The sequence below is a fragment of the Neomonachus schauinslandi genome, chromosome 4 (genome assembly GCF_002201575.2).
Source record: "Neomonachus schauinslandi chromosome 4, ASM220157v2, whole genome shotgun sequence".
Classification (NCBI taxonomy): domain Eukaryota; kingdom Metazoa; phylum Chordata; class Mammalia; order Carnivora; family Phocidae; genus Neomonachus; species Neomonachus schauinslandi.
Window position 1 is genome coordinate 122,181,549 of NC_058406.1, and position 21,711 is coordinate 122,203,259.

Genomic DNA, 21,711 nt, shown 5'->3' on the forward strand with positions numbered 1-21,711 from the left:
AGATTTTTCAAAGGTTTGTAGGCACCAAATTTCTCCACAAAGATTTTAAAGAGGATATTAGAAGTGGACTTAGGATGCTGGGTGGCAGCTGGTCTGACATGACAGGCATGAATAAATGTGCCAACAAAGCCCTTATGGTTTATTGGGTAATTATGGGAAGTGGCATTGGTGCCAGCCAATCGGATTCCTGGGCAGCTACTTCTAAACCCACTTACTCTTAAAGTAGATCATTAAAAATGCACTTTGGTGGAGAAGCTTTTCTCCTACTCGACATAAACAGTCTATTTACAAAGTTAGTCATTTGGTCAAAATGCAGCACATCAGTGATGGTACAGTGAACAACCACCTCTCTATTACACAAACATTTTCCATTAAAGGCATTTCAGAGTGAAGCTTTCAAACATGAGAGGAATGAATGGGCCTGCAATGGGCATGTGCCCATCTCTTCCCATCCATAAAACCACATATTGACACACAAAAGCAAGTTCATTCCATTTGTTTGCAGGTTTCTGAAATGTAACTCTAGAGCTTATGTGTACAGTGCAAATTGAATCACATTTTTTAAGTGCCAAACAAAGGGTGAATGTTTTTTACTGGAAAAGACAATCTTAATTCCTGGAAGCTGGTTAAGCCCTGCCAAACCACTAAACAAAAAGGTGATAACTAAACAGCTTTCCAAAAATCACTCAGGAAGATCAGAACATTTTCTCAATGATGTGGAGTTGACTATTCTTAAATATGTAATCTCCCATTGCCCCAAAACTTCAAAAGTCAAGTTAGTTCCAAATACTGTCTTGGGAGGGGTGGGACATTGGAATGTTATCAAGAAAACCATGAAGGCATTAGCCTAGGTCTGAGAAACTGTTTTAAAACTACTACTGGATTGGGGCATCTGGGTGGCTCAGTTGTCAAGCGTCTGCCTTCAGCTCAGGTTATGATCCCAGGGTCCTGGGATCGAGCCCTACATTGGGCTCCCTGCTCGGTGGGAAGCCTGCTTCTCCCTCTCCCACTCCCCCTGCTTGTGTTCCCTCTCTCGCTGTCTCTCTCTCTGTCAAATAAATAAATAAAATCTTAAAAAAAAAAAAACTACTACTGGATTGACATGAATATAGTTTGTTTTCTAATATGACATTCACCTCCATTCCCAGGAGGATACTGGTATCTAATCCTGGAAGTCAAGCTTAACAAAAAGTTTACTCCTCGGAAGAGGTATATACGTTAAAGTTTGGAAAGCTCTGCCAATAAATTCTATTTTACTCATAATGAGGGGCAATGCTCAAAATATTTATAACTGGTTGGCATAGGCACCAACCAATCAGAATGAATTCTTGGATGCCACTGCACTGAAGTAGGGTCGAAATACCCCTTAATGGAGAGTTCCAAGGAATGATTCCAGAGGAGGGACCAAGGAAGCCAAAGCATGTGAGGCGTATCCAGGGTCTCAAGAAAGGGGCCAGTTCCTGACCAGTTCAGACATATCTCAATATTTTAACAACTAGTGTAGGTCTATCTGTGTGCACTGACTCACAGAAGCCTTGCTCCTACCTATAAGGAACATCTATCATACTCGGCTAGACCTAAAGAAGAAGCATTTCAAAAAGAGACTGGTGACTTACATTGAAAATGTAGATGCTGAACAAATGCACCTGAGGTCTTCCCACCAGAACACAATGGAGCAGGTGGGAGGGAAAGGAAGGAAAATAAGAAGGGGGATGAGTCCAGGGATAACTATAACCTATCACAGCAACTAAAGGGGTTAGCACTGTGGACATTAAGGAAAGGGAAGCAATATTGACTAGAAGGGAGATGTTTAAAAAACAGGGGGATTAAGGAGGTAAAAAGTGGCCTTTTCTCTGGCTGACAAGAATGACAAGTGTGTGGGCCACCAGGAGTAATGAGGTAGGCACTGGTTTCCATCAGCATCCTAAATCCAATTTGAAACCATCATTCCATCTTCAAGGCAATAGATGAAAAAGTTTACACTGAAGACAAAGCACCTGAAGTTGAATCACATCATCAACCTGGGGCTGATGAGACACTGAATGGATTTTCTATTATATTTCTACAGACTGAACATCTGTCTTAGAGTGAGCTTATTCAGCCTCAGCCAAAAGCTTTCATATCCAGCATACTCATCATCATCTGAGGGCACTGAACTGAAAGATACTCTGAGGAGACAAGACAGACCATTGGGAAATCATTTTAACTCATGAAAGCTTATCCTGAACAAGAAAAAACACCCAGATGAAGCAGCATGAGAAAGAACCTATGGCCTAGCAACCTGTTCTTTTAAAAATTAGCCCTCATGCTGTTGTTCTGAGGAAAGTGACCTTTCACTTTCTGAAGAGGCACCAGGTACCAGTGGGTGACTGACTTACTAAAAGCACAAAACACTCTATCACTGAGGCAGAGGAAAATTCACGTACTTCTATTTTCACACAATAGGCATCAATAGATGTTGACAAAAAGAATAAGGCAATAAAAAAAAGAAAGATTCATAAAAATGAAGATAATTTTTTTAAAATGGAATAAGGGGATAAATACATGCAGCTCAATTCATTATTCTAAAGATAGGGAGTTAGGATGTAAAATCTCTTCTCTGAAAACACTGATGAGGATAAAATCTGGAGATAACAGAACAGGCAGAGATTAAATATCAGCCACGGCCAACCTTCCTTCAAGAAACCTTCAGGGAGGCCTCATAGGATCCTAGAACTCAACTGATTGAATTTAGAAAACCATGTCAACATACCATGGTATATATCTGTCTCTTCCATTTCAATGGGTTGGCCTTTCTTTAGGCTCTTCTACAAAGAAGCAACAATTGGAGATTCTTTACTTTTCCAAGTTTCTCCTCAACCCCAATACAAGTAAGCAAATTAAATCCTATGTCGTACTTCTCCCACAGAGATATTAAAAAGAAGACCTATGCATCAAAGAAATAACACTTTGGAGCAAGGGTAAGTTAAGGCTGTGCTTCTTTCTCTGGGAAAAACTGATACTCAAGCTCCCAGATCCTAAATTTTGAATTGTTTTGCAAATGGTATGGGTGTGGAGGAAAATCCACTGGGGTTTCTCACCTGCCCTTAAATCTCTGCTTCCCGCCACCTGATCACAATTGGCCTCCTTGAGATCCTGACAGACATCTCTCAAAGCAATGGCACAGTACATTTCACAGAAAGCCTCTCCCTGAAAGGCAGAGCTCCTTTGGAATGGTACCACATTGGCCAGAAACCCTTATTTCCTGCAGTGCAGCATCCATCCAAGAAATAGTCTCTCCAGGACCAATACTGCCAAGAATAATACAGACAAACATGTTGGCATTCACAAACTTTGAAAGTAGCCCAGAAACTGAGATGTTCAGCCCACTCACAGCAGAAAAAGACATGCACCCTCACTTCTTTTTCTGGATTACCTACCATATACCTAAGAGATTTAGCTAACCCACTACTAGTAAACAAAGACTGGCTCAAGAAATAATAAGTCATTGGGGAAAAAAAGCAGCTCATGCTCAAGAGTTGGATATTTGGGTAAAATCTGGTTCTATTTAGAATAATACCTCCCAATGATACTGGATCAGATCCAGCCATTGTCTCTATTCTATTTTGTGACTGAAGTTACACACCAAGGACAAGGGCTCCCAATAGGTCCACTAAAACTAATTAACTGACCTCAATCTATATCCAGTAGAATGCACACATTTGATAAAGCTAACTCAAAGTTTGTCTCACTGACTTTCAAATGCCCTGAGACTAAAGAGAGTAGGGATGTGACCACAGGTGATTATCATGTCCCCCTTCCCAGACCTCTATCCCTTAGCCTTTTTAACAGGGAAAAAACAAGTATACACAAGCTACAAGAGATTTAAATTTTAGAAGGCACTGTTAAAGTATACTCCCTTCAATTCAATGGCAGGAAATCCTAGTCAGAACTTTACAAACTCCTTTCCACACTTGTCCATAGCCACCATCTTGCCTAATAACCTCACAAACTCATTAGTGCCCACCACCTCTTTTGGCTAGAATAATCCCTTACTCTAAAAAGAGGGGCCACACTGTTAAAAGGATAATTTCATCTTGGAACATTTGCATATTCTAATCTATAAATAGTTTCTGAATAACAAATGTCTTGGCACACCATACTAATAATTTAACTTATGAAACTATTAGTGGCTGAGTTAATGCAAGGTCCTAAGTGACCAACTTATATTTTAGAAACAGTTTACTGTCCTGAACTAAAATTTAGACAACTATATTTCCATGCACTAGTTGAGTTTCATAGGCCAAATTTACAGATATTTTATATCATGGTTTGAGTTGAAGAAGAAGATTGGCAAACACCCTGGAAAAAATGTTAGACATTGGAATCACAAGGCCATCAAGAGAGGCACAGTAAAATTAAGAAAGACGGGCAAGGAAAAAATATCTAAATACCTTTTAAATGAGATTTGAAAAGGAGATGGAGGAGCAATGAGCTGTAAAGATAAGACAAAGGCAAACTTTCAGATTTCCAGATAAACAAGCAGACATCATTCACACCCAGTGAGCTACATGACGCAGAGAGGCCATCAAGCCTCACAAGGGGCAATGCTCCCATCTCACACGTTAATTATAGGAGGAAGTCTAGTCCTTGTCTGCCATACAGCTAGTTAGATTTCTAGTTTTCCATCTCACTGCTCTAAGGAATCATTTATGTTGGCTCAAGCCACCAGAGACTAATGGATATTCCCCACTCCATAAACCAGCAGCCACATTCATGTGTTTCTGTGGAGAGGCTGGGGAGGGAAACTGGTATTAAAGGTTTTCTGTATAACCAAAACTATCATTCACCAATAACACTGATGATAATACACTCTCACAGGTAAATCAAATGGGTCTATATATTTTTAAAGTGCTGGTCACTTTAATACTTACATAAATATTTACCAGATCTGGTAATAAGTAAGTACAAAGCTGTACCAAGTATGAGAAAGAAACTCAAGTTGCACTGGGACTAATCCCTGTGTAATAACAAATTTGAGAAAACCTACCTTGACCTTCTGGTCTGCTAAGATCCCTAGGACAAAAAAGTATATCTGGATCCAGATTTGATTAGAACCCAGGACCCAGATCTGATTAGAAAATTGAATAAGAATGCTTGTGGTCAACTCCTTCCTACAAAAAAAAAAAAAAACTTTTGCCATTTAATTATTCATCATTTAATTATTCCTTTTCCCATCAAGGAAAATTATTATTAATACTGACTTTGACTTATAAAGATCTAAAATACTACCAAAGGAATAGGCAGGGAAAAAAGAAGGAAAAAAACTAGCTTATTTTTCTCACGTTTAAAAGAGGCAAAAAAAGGGCACCTGGGTGGCTCAGTCGTCAAGCGTCTGCCTTCGGCTCAGGTCATGGTCCCAGGGTCTTGGGATCGAGCCCCACATCGGACTCCCTGCTCAGCGGGAAGCCTGCTTCTCCCTGTCCCACTCCCCCTGCTTGTGTTCCCTCTCTTACTGTGTTTCTCTGTCAGATAAATAAAATCTTTAAAAAAAAGAGGCAAAAAGAATATTGAAATTATGAATAACTTCATTTGACTGACTAAAAAATTTAGTCACTGATTAAAGGTTAACCCAAGATATTAGGCACTCAATGACACCATCTTCTATTCGAGTGGACTAGTCACACTTAAATAAAAAAATAGAAGGCCAAATCATATAATTTTTTTAAGATTTTATTTTCAAGTAATCTCTATGTCCAACATGGGGCTCGAACTCACAACTGATCAAGAGTCCCATGCTCTATCAACTGAGCCAGCCAGGTGCTCCCCAAATCATACAATTTTTAATTAAATTCCAAGCCCCATAAAATTAGTACCAGGATAAAATGAATTGTTGGTTATTCTGGCTTCATCCCAGTAAAGTTCAGATGTTTAAGGTTGTGGCTGTTTGTTTATATATTTGCTTGTCTTTTGCAGGTTTTGTTGTTGCTGTCGTTGTCTATGGAGTTGAGCAAATTCAAGGATGATGCTGACTGGAAATTTTGCCTTATAGTCTAGAACTTAGATGTTAGCCTAATCAAATTTACTTGGCAATAAAGCCAGAAGTTCAATTGTTGTGATCCTCTTACATACTCAGAATACTTTTATATACTCAGAATTCAGGAATTAGTGTCAGGTGAAAGCATTTAACTTACCTATTATAGAACAAACTCAAATGTTTCTATGAAATGGTATGATTCTAGATTCTTCTATGCCTGAATCAACATGGAGGGAGTTGGATCTCTCTGAACAAGGATTCTCTGCAATTCATGAAGAGTCCTTTACCCAGCACTGGGGAGAAATCAATATCATTTTTGGTGGTGGATGGAAGTGACAGATGACATTTAACTTCTCTTTAATAAAATCCTTTGTGAACAGGTTAATCATCATTTTTTTTAATTTATTTATTTTTATTTAAATTCAATTAACATATAATGTATTATTGGTTTCAGAGGTAGAGGTCAGTGACTCATTAGTCTTATATAATATCCAGTGCTCATTACATCATGTGCCCTCCTTAATGTCCATCACCCAGTTACCCCGACCCCCCATCCCTTTCCCCTCCAGCAACCCTCAGTTTGTTTCCTATGCTTAAGAGTCATCATTTTTAAAAAGACATAATACCTCCTTTTATTTTTTCTTCCTTAATATAATAAATGACAACTGCACTTTTTATTTCCTGTCTAGTTCTTAAAGAAAGCTGCAAGATAGAAACCATGAGAATAAAAGCTCTATGGTAGCTGTGAAAAAATGGCAGTCTAGCAGTCACTGGAAGAAACAGAATGGGTTTGGAACTTCCCCAAAAGATCTGTCCCCACAAAACTGTCACCATTTGATCCGTCTTGCTGCTTACAAAAAGCTCTGTTCAGGGCTTGTCTTTATTTGACATGACTCAGAACTCACTCTGTGCAAACAGACCTATCTACAGGGCATTTGTCAAAGACAATCAATGGCAATTGGTTTAACATTGCTGCTGCCTGAGACAGCTTTACCAATTGGGGCTAACAAAAGGCTGATTAAAATACTTAAAATGGGTGGCTCAGTCATTAAGCGTCTGTCTTCAGCTCAGGTCATGATCTCAGGATTCTGGGATCGAGCCCCGCATTGGGATCCCTGCTCCACAGGAAGCCTGTTCTCCCTCTCCCACTCCCCCTGCTTGTGTTCCCTCTCTTGCCGTGTCTCTCTCTGTCAAATAAATAAATAAAATCTTAAAAAAAAAAAATACTTAAAATGAAAAACCAGGGAATAACATGTCCATACAGGCTTTGAAAAGTTCTTAAATATTCCTGGCAAGCAAGAAGATCATGTGTATAAACATGGCTGTGTGCACACCCAGGGCTGTGCATATGCTCAGAAAATTCCTAAGAAGGCCAAAATCTCATACCCATGGCTTACCCTGAGACCCTGCTCAGGCAAAAAGTAAAGGCTAAGGCAGAGTTGTAAATGACTTGCCATAGCATTGAAAGTATGCCCAACACACACACACACACACACACACCCTTTAGTAAAGGCTGGAAGCCTTACTGATTCAAGGCATTTAAGAAATCTCTGTCCATTCATTAGCTGATCACTAAGGTAACCAAGCAGACACATCAGTGGCTATACACAATTTTACAGACTTTACACAGACTTTACAGAATAGGTCAAATGTCACTAAATAAACAAAGGCAACAAAAAAAAAAAACTCAGGATGGGGGAGTACAGAGGAATGTGATTTCCAGAGTTGCCACATAATATTATATTAAGTGTCCAGATAACGACAACAAAAAAAGAAAGAAAAGAAAAAAAACAAGATATGCAAAGAAAGGGAAAGTATGACCCATACACAGGAAAAACATCAGTAATAGACACTTTCCTTAAGAAGCCCAAATGATGAACTAACTAGGAAAAGATTTTAAAGCAGCTATCATAAATACATTCAAAGAACTAAAAGAAACCATGTGTAATAAATTAAAGGAAACTATGAGAATAATATCTCACCAAATAGAGATCATCAGTAATACACAGAAATTATAAGGAATAAGGAAGAGGAGGAGGGAAGGAAGAGAACAAAGAAGGAGGAGAGGAGGAAAAAGAAGATGAAGGAAGAAGAAGAGGAGGAAAAAAAGAATCAAATAAATATTCTGGAGTTTTAAAGTACAATAATGGAAATGAAAAGTTCACTAGAAAGACTCAACAACAGATTTTATCTGGCAGAAGAATCACAAACTTGAAGAGAGATTGATTGAGGTTATACAAGCTGAGGAACAGTAAGAAAAAAGAATGAAGAAAAATGAACAAAGACTCAGAGACCTATGGGATGCCTTCAAGCATACCAACATACCAAATAATGAGTCTCTGAAGAAAGGGAGGGAGAGAAAGGTGCAGAAAGAATATTTTAAGAAATAATGGCTAAAATCTTCCTAAATTTGATGAAAAATATTAATCTGCATGTCTAAGAAGCTCAAGAACTCCAAATAAGATCAACTTAAAGAGATACACACCTAAACATATCATAATCAAACTGGCAAAAGACAAAGACAAAGAAAGAATCTTGAAAACAGCAAGAGAAAAATGACTCATCACGTACATGGGATCCTTAATAAGATTAAAACTTGACTTCTCGGGGCGCCTGGGTGGCTCAGTCGTTAAGCGTCTGCCTTCGGCTCAGGTTGTGATCCCAGGGTCCTGGGATCGAGCCCCACATCGGGCTCCCTGCACCGCGGGGAAGCCTGCTTCTCCCTCTCCTACTCCCCCTGCTTGTGTTCCCTCTCTTGCTATGTCTCTCTCTGTCAAATAAATAAAAATCTTAAAAAAATAAAAAAATAAAAAAAAATAAAACTTGACTTCTCATCAGAAACCATGGAGGCCAGAAGGCAAGGGAACGTTTCAAGGTCCTAAAAGAAAGAATGTCAACCAAGAATTCCATATCCAGCAAAACTATCCTTCAAAAATGAAAGCTAAATTACAAGAGTCCCAGTGACAAAGACTCTCTCCTTGACCAAACTTCTGAGCCCTCTTCTCAATTAGGCCTAAACCTTGATCTAGTTTTTGCAAGAATCCTAAGTCAATTTAGCAAGACTCTCTCTACTCTTAATGTCTACTCTTAGTAATTCTACATCTACTGGCACCTTCTCTCTGCTTGTTGGCTACATATATCCCCATTTGTCCTCGTTGTATTCAGAGTTAAGCCCAATCTCTCTTCTATTGCAATAATCTTCCCCTATTGCAATAGTCTTGAGTAAAGTTTTCCTTACTATTTAAACAAGTTGTCAGGACAATTTTTCTCTTTAACACCAAATGTTCAAAACCAGACAATTTGTCACAAGAAGACAAACCCCACAAGAAATACTAAAAGGAGTTCTTCAGGCTGAAATAAAAGGACACTAGATAGTAATTCAAATCCACATGAAAAAATTCAGAGCACCATTAAAGATAAACAGGAAAATATAAAAAGTAGTATAAATGTATTTTAGCTTGTAATTCCTTTTTTCTCCTAATTATAAAACTGTGTTGGTGTATTATAATAAATCAAGGTGTAATTTGTATAACAAGAATTGTACAAAAAATGGAAGTGGGAATAGGGCTACACAGGAGGGAAATTTTTGTATGCTATAAAAATTAAGTTGGTATTAATCTAACTAGATTGTTTTAAATTAAGGTGTTAATTGTAATCCCCAGGACAACGACTACTAAAATAACTCAAAAGCACATAATAAAAAACAAGAACAGAATTAAAATGGTATGCTAGGAAATATCTACTTAACACAACAGAATATACAGAAAACAAACAGCAAAATGGCAGACATAAATCCTACCTTACTGGTAATTACATTAAATGTAATGGACTATCCACAATAACCAAAAAACAGAGATTGGCAGAGTGAATTTTAAAATGATCTGATTAGATGCTATCTACAAGAGACTCATTTTAGATACAAATGAGTAAGAAATATGATACAAATAACTAAAAAGTAAAGGATGGAAAAAGATATACCATGCAAATAGTAACCAAAAGAAAGTTAACTACATGTGTATCTGACAAAATAGGCTTTAAGATAAAAATTGTTACAAGAGAGAAAGAAGGACATTTTATAATTATAAAAAGATCAATCTGTCAGGAAGACAAAACAATTGTAAACATATATACCTAACAACAAAGCCCCAAAATCCACAAAGCAAACATGGGCAGAACTAAAAAAAGAAATAGAAAGTTAAACAATAATAGCTGGAGAATACAATATTCTACTTTCAATAATGAATAGAACAACCAACAGAAGATCAGCAAGGAAACTGAAGACTTGAATACTATAAACCAACTAGAATATATATCTATAGAACACACCACTTAATAATAACAGAATACACATTCTTCTCAAGTGTACACGAAACCCCAAAGATAGTCCATGTGTTAGGTCATTAAGACAAGTCTCAAAAAATGGAAATAGAGGGGCGCCTGGGTGGCTCAGTTGTTAAGTGTCTGCCTTCAGCTCAGGTCATGATCCCAGGCTCCTGGGATCGAGCCCCACATCAGGCTCCCTGCTCGGCAGGAAGCCTGCTTCTCCCTCTCCCCCTCCCCCTGCTTGTGTTCCTGTTCTCGCTATCTCTCTCTGTCAAATAAATAAATAAAATCTTTTTAAAAAAATGGAAATAGACTGAAATCATACAAAGCATATTCTCCGATCACAACAGAATAAAATTCAAAATCAGTAACAGAAAGAAACTTAGGTCATTCACAAATATGTGGAAATTAAACAACATACTCCTAAATAACCAATAGGTCAAAGAAGAAGTTACAAAGGAAATTGGGAAATATTTTAAATACTAAAAACAAAATACAATATTCCAAAACGTATGAATATGGCTAAGGCAATGCTTAGAGGGAAATTTACAGCTATAAACATCTATATATTAAAAGAAAAATGATCTCAAATTAGTAATCTAATCTTTCACTTTAAGAAACTATTTTGTTTTGGGGCACCTGGATGGCTCAGATGGTTAAGTGTCTGCCTGGGATCAAGCATCTGCCTGGATCAAGCTCCGCACTGGGTGTTCTGCTCAGCAGGGAGTATGCTTCTCCCTCTCCATCTGCCTCCCTCCTCCACTTGTGCTCTCTCATGTGCTCTCTCTCTCTCTCTCTCAAATAAATAAAACCTTTTTTTTTTTAAGATTTTATTTATTTATTTTGACAGAGAGAGACAGTGAGAGAGGGAACACAAGCAGGGGGAGTGGGAGAGGGAGAAGCAGGCTTCCCATGGAGCAGGGAGCCCGATGCGGGGCTTGATCTCAGGACCCGAGGCAGACACTTAACAACTGAGCCACCCAGGTGCCCCAAATAAATAAAATCTTTAAAAAAAAAAAAGCTATTTTGTTTTTCTTTCTCTAGTTTTAGGAAAAGAAAATTAAATTTGAAGCAAACAAGAGATAGGAAATAATAAAGACTGGAGTGGAAATAGATGGAATAAAGATTGGAAAAACAATAGAGAAAAGCAACAAAATCAAAAGTTATTTCTTTGAAAATATTTTTTTTAATTGGCAAAACTTAGATACACTGACAAAGCCAAAAAAAAAGATTCAAACTGCTAAGGCCAGGAATGAAAGTAAATTAGATCACTATCAACCTCACAGAAATAAAAACGAATATAAGGGAATAGTATGAACAAATGGGTGCCAATAAATTAGACAACCTAGATGCAATGGACAAATTCCTAGCAAGACCCAAACTACCAAAACTGACTCCAAAAAAAATAGAAAATCTGAATAGACCTACAACAAATAAAGAGATTATATGAGTGTGGTAGTCACAATAATGGCACCCAAGAATGTCCATGTCCTAATCCCCTAAACCTGTGAATATGTTAGATTACATGGCAAAGGAGATTTAAGGTTGCGCAAAGAACTAAGGTTTCTATTAAAATGACCTTAAAATAGGGAGATTATCCTGGATTATCTTGGTAGACCCAATTTAATCACAAGAGTCCTTAAAATGGAAAATAAAAGTAAAAGGATGTCAGAGGATGCAATGTGAGGAGGATTGAAACCCCTGTTTCTGGCTTTGAAGATGAAGGAAGAGGCCAAAGACCAAAGAGTTAAGGCAGCCTCTAGAAGCTGGAGAAAGCCAGCAATTGTATTCTCCCATAAACCCTGTCAGCCCTGCTGGCACCTTGATTTTAGCCCAGTGAGATCTGTGTCAGACTTCTAATAAATTTGCCTCAGAAGGCAGTGAGGAAGCGTGGTAAGGAAAACATGCATCAGCTTACAGAGTACCTAAATCATGCTGACAGACTATTGGAAGAATGAGGGGAGAAAGAGTTAAGCGAAAAAGGAAACAGGACTTGATGATCTGGGGAATTCTCAGCTTTATCCCAAAGATGCTAAAATTTAAGAGATGTACCGTCAGGAGAGAAAAAGCGGAGTGTGTGGCTGCATAAACTTTTGCTAATACCTCAGATCAATCAAAAGGCCAGAATATTCAGTCACATATTACATAAAAGGCCCTTTGAAAAGATTAAGTTTGTGACGCATAAATCCCTTCAGCTGTCTCAGCAGAGGCCCAAAATAAAGATGGGATTATCTAAGAAATATCTTGGAGGATCCTCACCAATATGGAGCGAATCCCATGACATAAACAGGAGACCCAAAAGGTTCTTGAGAATTTTAAATACTAGCAGAAACACGACCAGCTTCGACCCAAAAGGACAAAGAGACTACAGAATGAAAGAAGGCTGTTAGACACCCAAAATTCTCCAGGCAAGAGTCAACCCAGCTACAAAGATGCGTTACCTTTCACAAAAAAAAAAGAAAGGATAATTCTGAGGGTGGAACTGAGTGCCCAGAGGGTACGGCCAAGATTTACAGAGAATTATTCCCAGAACCTGAAATCCAATGGAGTTTTCCAGCTAGAAAAATTGCTTGGGACCAGTGCCACCTTTTTTCACTCCATTTCCTCCCCTTTTGTACAGGAATGTCTGTAACTCTTGGGCTATGCCTGTCCCACCACTGTATTTGTGTGCAGATAATATGCTTTCTAGTTTCATAGATCCACAGATGAAGACAAAATTTGCCCTGGGATGGATTATGACAAGAACTTCACCCATACCTAATTTGTATGATTTAAATTGATCATATTTGAGCTTTTGAGCTAATAATATTTAGAATAGATTGTGAAGTTTGAGTTGATGCTATAACAGGTTGAGAATTTAAGACATATGTCCACATAAAAACTTGTACATAAATGTTCATAACAACATTACTGATGACAGTCAAAAAGAAGAAACAATCCAAATGTCCACCAGCTGATGAATGGAGAAACAAAGCATAGTATACCCACACAACAGAATATTATTTGACCATAAAAAGAAATGAGGTTTTGACACATGCTACAACACAAATGAACTTTGAAAATGTGCTAGGTGAAAGAAGTCAGGCACAAAGGCCACATGTTGTATGATTCCATTTTTTAAAAATATTTTTTTAATTTATTTGTTAGAGAGAGTACAAGCAGGGGGAGTGGCAAAGGCAGATGCTCAACCGACTGAGCTGACCAGGCATACCTGTACGATTCCACTTTTAATGAAATGCCCAGAATATGAAAATCCATAGAAACAGAAAATAGATTAGTAATTGCCACTGGTTTGGAAGAGAGAAATGATTGCTATGGCTATGCAGTTTCTTTTATGGGGTTTCTTTCTGGAATTTTGCTAAAATGCTAAAAAAAAACATTGAATTGTACACTTAAAAGAGTGAACTTTATGGTATATGAATTCTATCTCAATAAAGCTAATTTTTAAAAATCAATTCTTAGTAATACCTTCCTATATGATAATCATGAAAACTTTTGAGAATAAAAATTTCATTATAGGGCGCCTGGGTGGCTCAGTCGTTAAGCGTCTGCCTTCGGCTCAGGTCATGGTCCCAGGGTCCTGGGATCGAGTCCCACATCAGGCTCCCTGCTCTGCAGGAGGCCTGCTTCTCCCTCTCCCACTCCCCCTGCTTGTGTTCCCTCTCTCGCTGTGTCTCTCTCTGTCAAATAAATAAAAAAATAAAATAAAATGCTTTTTAAAAAAAAAATTTCATTATATCTTTCCAACACTAACTTCCTAACCTTCATGGAGGAAGACTAAAAATATTAGGTTCCACTTTGTTTCTTACAATGCTTAAAACTACTTTTTCATTTATGTGTATTCAAAGCCATAAATGTTGAGTTTTTCATTTTCATTCATTCATTCAAGAAACATTTGTTGAGTGACAGGACCACACATAAAAATACAATAGCAGTCTTTGTCTTCAAGGAGGTTTATAAAGGACTCAAAGAAATAAATATAAAACATGTTGAAGTAAATGTGCAAACTGCCACTTTCTCATCTTCCCACCTACCTTCAAGTTTGTACATATACTCTACCTTCTCTCAGGTTACTTCAAATTCTCATAATTACTCCTTAAATCCAATTCCATGCTTTACAAAGATATTTCCCCAGCAATTATATTCTTTCCTGCATTTTCAATTTTTCCCTCTCTACTAAATTATTCCCATTAGCATACAAACATGCACGTATTACTCTCAGATCTTTTTTTTTAAGTTTCTCTTGACCTCACTTCTCTCCTCCAGCTACTACTGTTTTTCTTTCCTTCTTTTTACAGCAAAACTGTAAAAACACATCAGTTCACCAACCATGTCACTGAAACTCCTCTTTTCAAAGTCACCAGTGACCCAACACCACACACTCCAGGTTATATCACTACTTTCTACATATTCCAAGTTTCTTTTGCTCATATCTTTTCTCCCCAATCTCAAAATGTTGGAAAACCCTAGAACTCAGTCATTGGTCCCCTTCTCTCTATCCACATCCATTCTCTATTTCATCACATGACCTTAAATACATCCTTACACCCAAGTTTATATCTATAACCTGAACCTTTCCCCTGAACTCCAAACCCATATATCCAACTGTCTATTTGATATTGCCAATGAATGCCTATTAAGTATCTCAAAGTCAACATGTCCAAAACAAGCTCCTTATATTTTCCCCAAAACAACTCCTCCTAAAATCTTCCACGTCTCATTCAAAGTAACTATATCCTTATAGTCACTCAACGCAGGAGGACTTTAACTCTCTTTTCCTTCACCTCCTACATCTGGTCTATCAACAAACCCTATCAGCATTACTTTCAAAATACATCAAGAATTTGAACACTTCTCACCATCTTGACTGATCTCACCAAAGAGCACCTCTCTTGTAGCTTACTTCAGTGACCTCCTAAGCAGTTTCTCACCTTCAGTTCTTTTCAGAAGAGTCTACTCTAAACCCAGTCAGATTATGTTACTTCTGTACTCAAAGCCTGCAAAGATGACCTAACTCATCTTTACTATGACATGAAAGACCCTATTTGCCTCACATATTGCATCTTCTGACATTCTCACCTGCTGTTTACTCCTGCCACTCTGGCCTTCCTGCAGTTCCTTGAACACATCACTTCTACATCATGACCTCTGCGCTTGCTGGACCCTCGGCCCAGCATGCTCTTCCCCTACGTAACTCCCTCACTGTGTTCAGATCTTTATTCAAAATTCAGATATTCAGTGAGGCTTTCTTCGGCCACACATCGTACTTCAATATCCCCTAACAATTTATATCTTTTCCTCTAATTTACTTTTTTCCTACAGTTATCACTATATTTCATTCATATATCTTTTTCATCATCTGTCTCCCTCCCTGGAATGTAAGCTCCATGGGAGCAGAGATTCTATTTTGTTCACAGTGTAACCCAATGCATGGATAAGAGTCAGGCTATGTGCAAGACACACAGTGTTAACAAATGAATTCTTGAATGAGTTATAAATGAAGGTAGGCGGATGATATTATTAAAACAAAGAAGAAAGAGAATGGAGTTCACATAAGGAAGAAAATGACCATTTGTTCTTAGATACAATTATAATTTGTCTCTCACTGTGATGAATTCTGCAGCAATCTAATTCTTCCTCATCTTTTAAGCACCAATTCATGTTTCACCTTTTCCATGAATTCTTCTCTGATGGTCCTAGTACTCTGGGATTCTCTTCCTTGCCCATCTCCTAAACCCTCATACTCAACAGTAATCAGTTACGACTTAAAGGCCTTATATGGTACGTTAGCTACATATGTGGGCTTGTGGCTAACCTTGCAACTATTTCTCCAACCCTTTGTCATCTCTTTGAGAACATGACCCTCATCCTATACTTCTCTGTATAACCCAACATCCCCCACCGAGAATTCATGTAGTTTTGTGTGTGGTTGGTTTGTTCTAGCTGGGTATGGGGGAGACCAGAACATCAAGATGTTTTAAAATGTCAAGATTCACCAATTGCTCAGAGCCCTGGGCACAACTAGAGGTCTCCCAGAAGAAGTATCTCTGAATAACAGGGGAAGATGACAATTACAAGATTAGGGATGCATTTCTTCTCTTTCTTCCCTACCCCCCCCATTTTTTTTAATTGTAGAAGCACACATATAACAAAATTAACCATTTTAACCGTTTTTAAGTGTACAGGTCAGTGGCATTAAGTGTATCCACATTGTCATGAAAAATCATCACCATCACCATCTTTCTTTTTTTCTTTTTTTATAAGATTTTATTTATTTGACAGAGAGACAGCAAGAGAGGGAACACAAGCAGGGGGAGTAGGAGAGGGAGAACAGGCTTCCTGCGGAGCAGGGAGCCCGATGCAGGGCTCGATCTCAGGACCCTGAAATCATGACCTGAGCCAAAGGCAGACACTTAAGGACTGAGCCACCCAGGTGCCCCATCATCACCATCTTTCTTATATAAGCCTTTTCAAATAACTGTCTCAGAAGCAGGTGAAAGATTTTCATATTCTGCATTATATAACAAAATTACATCAATAGCAACCCGCCCAAATTCCTGGGAGCCAAAGCTGCCCTTAGTTTTTTTCAAGTTACCCCAAGACTTTAATGGGCATAATTACCAAAAAGGTCAATGTAAATATTACTGAAAACTAGAGAGAAATACAGACAAACATCAAAAAATAGTCAGAGCAAATTTGGCAAACGATTTTTAAAACTATTCCAAATGAAAAAAAAAAAAAACCTATTCCAAATAAAGCTAAAGATAACTTCCGGTAATTTTAAATCATTACCAAGAAAGTTTCAGTGCAATGAAGTTTGTTTTCATTACCCCAAGTTTACTTTATAACTCTGTATGTTACGAGTACTTCACAACAAATAATTTTGCACAATAGATGTTTCCCCCTCTCATCCTTGTCCACTTAAGTTGTCCTCTACAAGATTCTATGTTCCTAGTATCTGCATGCCAGATAAATGGAACGAGGCAGCTGAGGCATTGTAACCAAACTCTTTACATCTCCATTGGTCTGCCGGCAAGGAGTATTATCACTTGAATCATATTCCTTTTCCTCTCCCTGTAATAGTTTTTTAATTTGTAAATCATCTCTTAAATACATACACAGAAGTTCAGGAAAAGACGCTGGGAGAGAGTACCGTCTGCACGATACAAATGTATGGTGGAGTCCACCTCTACTCAGAATGTCAGATAATAGAGCACCTCAGAGTGAAGACTTGCAGTCACGCAGGCTTAGTTCCCATGCGGGTTTCTGCACGCAGGAACTGCACAACTTGGGTAAGACACTGAACCTCTGAGCTTCAGCTCCAGCCACTGTAAGATGCGGAGCAATAGCAGGACTGGCTTCACATGCCATTCGTGAAGATTCAATGCAATAAATGAATAAAAGACACTAAGTTCTGTGCCTCCCACAACGTTAAATGAGTAACGATAAGCAACACTTATTACTATTATTTTCACGTAACAGAAAGAAAAACAATGGCAGCAAAAACAAAGATGAATCATCACTCCTGAAGTGGTGACAATAAATTTTAAATTGAAGATAAGTTTTTCCTTCACTAACGAACTTTGGTGGGGGTGAGGGGAACTCTGCCTAAGAATTCAAAGCTTTTACCACTTCTTTGTATCACATATCCTAAGGGCCAGGGGTTTCTCCTTTTGTACAGAATAACCCAATGAAAGGTGAGGCCAGGAGCTCAACCACATGGGGAGACTGAAATGAATCTAAATTATGTAATAAAAGAGCAGGAATTTGGGGAGTTGTCCCTGGGTAGCCCCAAGGTTTCAGGAGCTCTGGAAACTTGGAAAAGAGCAGTGATGAGCTCTCCAGCTATGAAGAGAAGCAGACAATATTTAAACAGTTTAAGACCCACAAGCAGGCTATGGCAGTAAAAAGTGATCCAGGATGGAAAGTGGTTAATAAACGGTTTGTGAAAAAATCATTGCTGATGTTGAAGTTGTTCCTTATTCTGAGCTGCGATTACCCTATTTTCCTAACAGTCTGTCGTGCCCAGGACTTTGTCAGTGGTGATGTGGGCAATGAAGAAGCAGGGGCTGGGTCACAGGTAGAGTGCTGTGGGCTGGGAAACGGGCAGGAGCCCGAGGAGAGGAGGCCGGTGAGAGGAGCATGGAACTGAAGAGCTAGTGTGAGTTAACAGCAAGAAAGTCAGAGACAATGTGGGCACCCTCCATTCCCGATGCTGTCTGCTCCTCCAGCCTCCTTGGGTTTTGAGGACCCTTCAAGACCCCCTGTTCAATTTCTGGACATTAGCATTCCTCCAGAGTTTGGGCTTGGCTCATTCATTCATTTTCAACAGCTCTTTCACCCTTGTCTTGGATGTAGACTTTCTGCTCCAGCCACCGACCCTGTCACTGCTCCTTCTCATGCCCACAGCCATGAAGGCCACAACCCAGCCTCCAAGAAATAGTGGGGATTTTGGCAATAATAATAATACCAACTGCTAGGTTCCCATGATAATCAGAGGAGATCATTCTACAAAAGTTCTATATAAAAATAAGGTAATAGAACATGATTTTGGGGGGGTGCCTGGGTGGCTCAGTCAGTTAAGCATCTGCGTTTGGCTCATGTCATGATCCCAGCGTCCTGGGATAGAGTCCCGCATCGGGCATCCTGCTCAGCGGGGAGTCTGCTTCTCCCTCTGCCCTTTCCCACCCCCCTGCAAGCTCTCTCTCTCAAATAAATAGAGTCTTTAAAAAATAATTTAAAAAAGAACACGATTTTGTATTAGTAGTCACAGAAAGATGCCTAAATAACCCATGTCATGGTATTAAATTCTCTCCAGCTTGAATTTTTTTTAATAAATGTTATGCCTATCTATATATTGTGCTTTCAATTGCTATTTCTCTTGTGATGACTTTGGGATCAGCCCCAAACATGCAAGCAAAAACATTGTCTTATTTACAAATCTATCTGCCTGTAGAAGCAAATAGATGCAAACATAAGAACAGCACACTTTAAAATGTTATTGCGACTATGGAGTACTGCAGATGTTTAAAATATGAAAGATTGGTGGTAAACTTCATTTAAATTACTCCCATAGTTGAGGATAACTCCCAAAGTACATCTACGAGTTAGTTTCAAATTCCCTGCATATTTACAACATGTAGACTTGGCTCTACAGGGCTCCTGAGAGGTTTCAAACTCTCTCCCTGGAGTCCCATTGGCCCGAGGGCCTCACAGAGGCTGTCCTCTCTCCCAAGGGGGAGGCAAGACAATTCAAATCCCTGGACACATGCACTTTGCCTCAGCGACCTTTCTCTTCCCAAGGTTTGCACTGACCTATGCGACACTCCTTTTCCTCCCCTTTCTTTTCCCAACCTCCACCTCACCTCTTTTATAATTATTCTCCCCAGAGGGAAATCGGAGGGGGAGACGAACCATGAGAGACGATGGACTCTAAAAAACAAACTGAAGGTTCTAGAGGGGAGGGGGGTGCTAGGATGGGTTAGCCTGGCAATGGGTATTAAAGAGGGCACGTTCTGCATGGAGCACTGGGTGTTATGCACAAACAATGAATCATGGAACACTACATCAAAAACTTATGATGTAATGTATGGTGATTAACATAACAATAAAAAATTTTTTAAAAAATTATTCTCCCCAGAAACCTCTTTAAGCTCTCAGCACCTTAACCAAGACCTGAGTTCTACTAGGTTGTTCCAGGTGCCAATCAATTTGCTAGCTGTAAGTGAACAACTGAGGTTTGTATAAAGTTGATGTACTGAGGTACTGTAAAGAAGAAACAGAATTCTACCAACCATCAAAAGTTAAATCATTATTTTAAAACTGACAAGGAATTTAGTATTAAATTCATTACTGGAACAAGAAATAGTCAACATGGCAATTGCAGACAGAAATTGCAAGCACTTTATGTGAAGTATATTCTTCTGGACTCTAGTTAGCCAGCTTCTTTAAAGCTGTCTTTCATATCCAAACACTGTCCTATCCGTCAGTTACACTCACTTGCTGGCTCAGTCACAAAAGCTCCCTGTCATCTCTGGACAGGATTTTGACAGCTTCCAGAACATCAGTTCTGTCACTAACACTTATTTCTCTTCAACCTACATAAGATTATATTAATTTAACCAGGCTAGAGACATTCTCTTTCTGTTAAGATCAACCTTGAGGCCAGACCTGTCCTCACTCTGAGTTTTCCTGCAGGGTCCTTTTCAAGGGCTCTCCCTCTCGCTCCCTCCCAGTTGCCTTAGTCAGTGACTCAGTTTGTGGGAGCCATGCTCAAGAACACGAAGATGTTTTCCTCGGTTGACACTCCATTAACTTTGGAGGTGAATTACTTTAGAGGTGTGTTTCTGCTAAAAATTATAACTGGCACATTCAGGTCAATTATCCCCCCTCTATCTATCCTGACATATTTCCCTCTCAGGCAGTAAGAACTGCCACCTCTCTCAGAATACCCACTTCTCAGAAAATATCTCAGCCAGGGGACTGCCTGGGCTGCTCAGGTGGGGGAGCATTCCAAGCTGTCTCCTCAAAGAACCCGCCACATACTTTGCTTTTCTTTCACATGTTTCTCACATACATCATAAAAACTCATAAGACACTCAAGGTATATCATGGTTCTTTTCTACACGCAAGAGACTACAGGACTTCTCATTGATTTACGTAGCAATAACATGAATGTGTTAGTATTTGCTGTCTACTTCCACCAACACAATTATGAGAGGAAAAAAGAGAATAAAATACAGATGCTCAATATATCAATTGCTTTCCCATGTTCTTTCCCACTGCTTCCTCTCCTTTCTCCTGGAGTCCAACCAAATCACATTCTCAGATTTTCTCACCAGGCTGGTGTATTAGTAATATTGTAGTAAACTGTTTACCACAGAGACTCCCAAATACAACAATATAGAAGATATTTTTTTCGCTCTCATAACAACCTGAAGAGATAGACAATTCTGGGGATTGATAACTCTGCTCCATGAAATCATCCAGGTACCCACATTCCTTCTCTATTCTTGTCCCTCTATGTCCAAGGGTGTTGCCTTCATCCCCATTTTTAGAGCTGACTAACCACACCAGTCTGCAAGAAGGAGAAAGTAGACTAGTACATGTGACTTCTGCTCCTATCCCCTTCACCAGAGGTTGGGGAATGTAGTCCCTAGTTGCATAGCCATGTGCCCACTGAAATTTGGGGATTCTTCAACTGAAGGAAGAACTGAAGGAGAGAATGGATATGGGATGGGGGTCAATTAGCAGTAGTCTGTGCCACATCCAGTTCAGATTTAGGCTTAGAGAATGCCAGGTTCACCCAGTCTGGGCACAAGGACTGTAACATTTCTCCTACCAGATCCTTGAGAAGCCTCTGCTACTGGTAC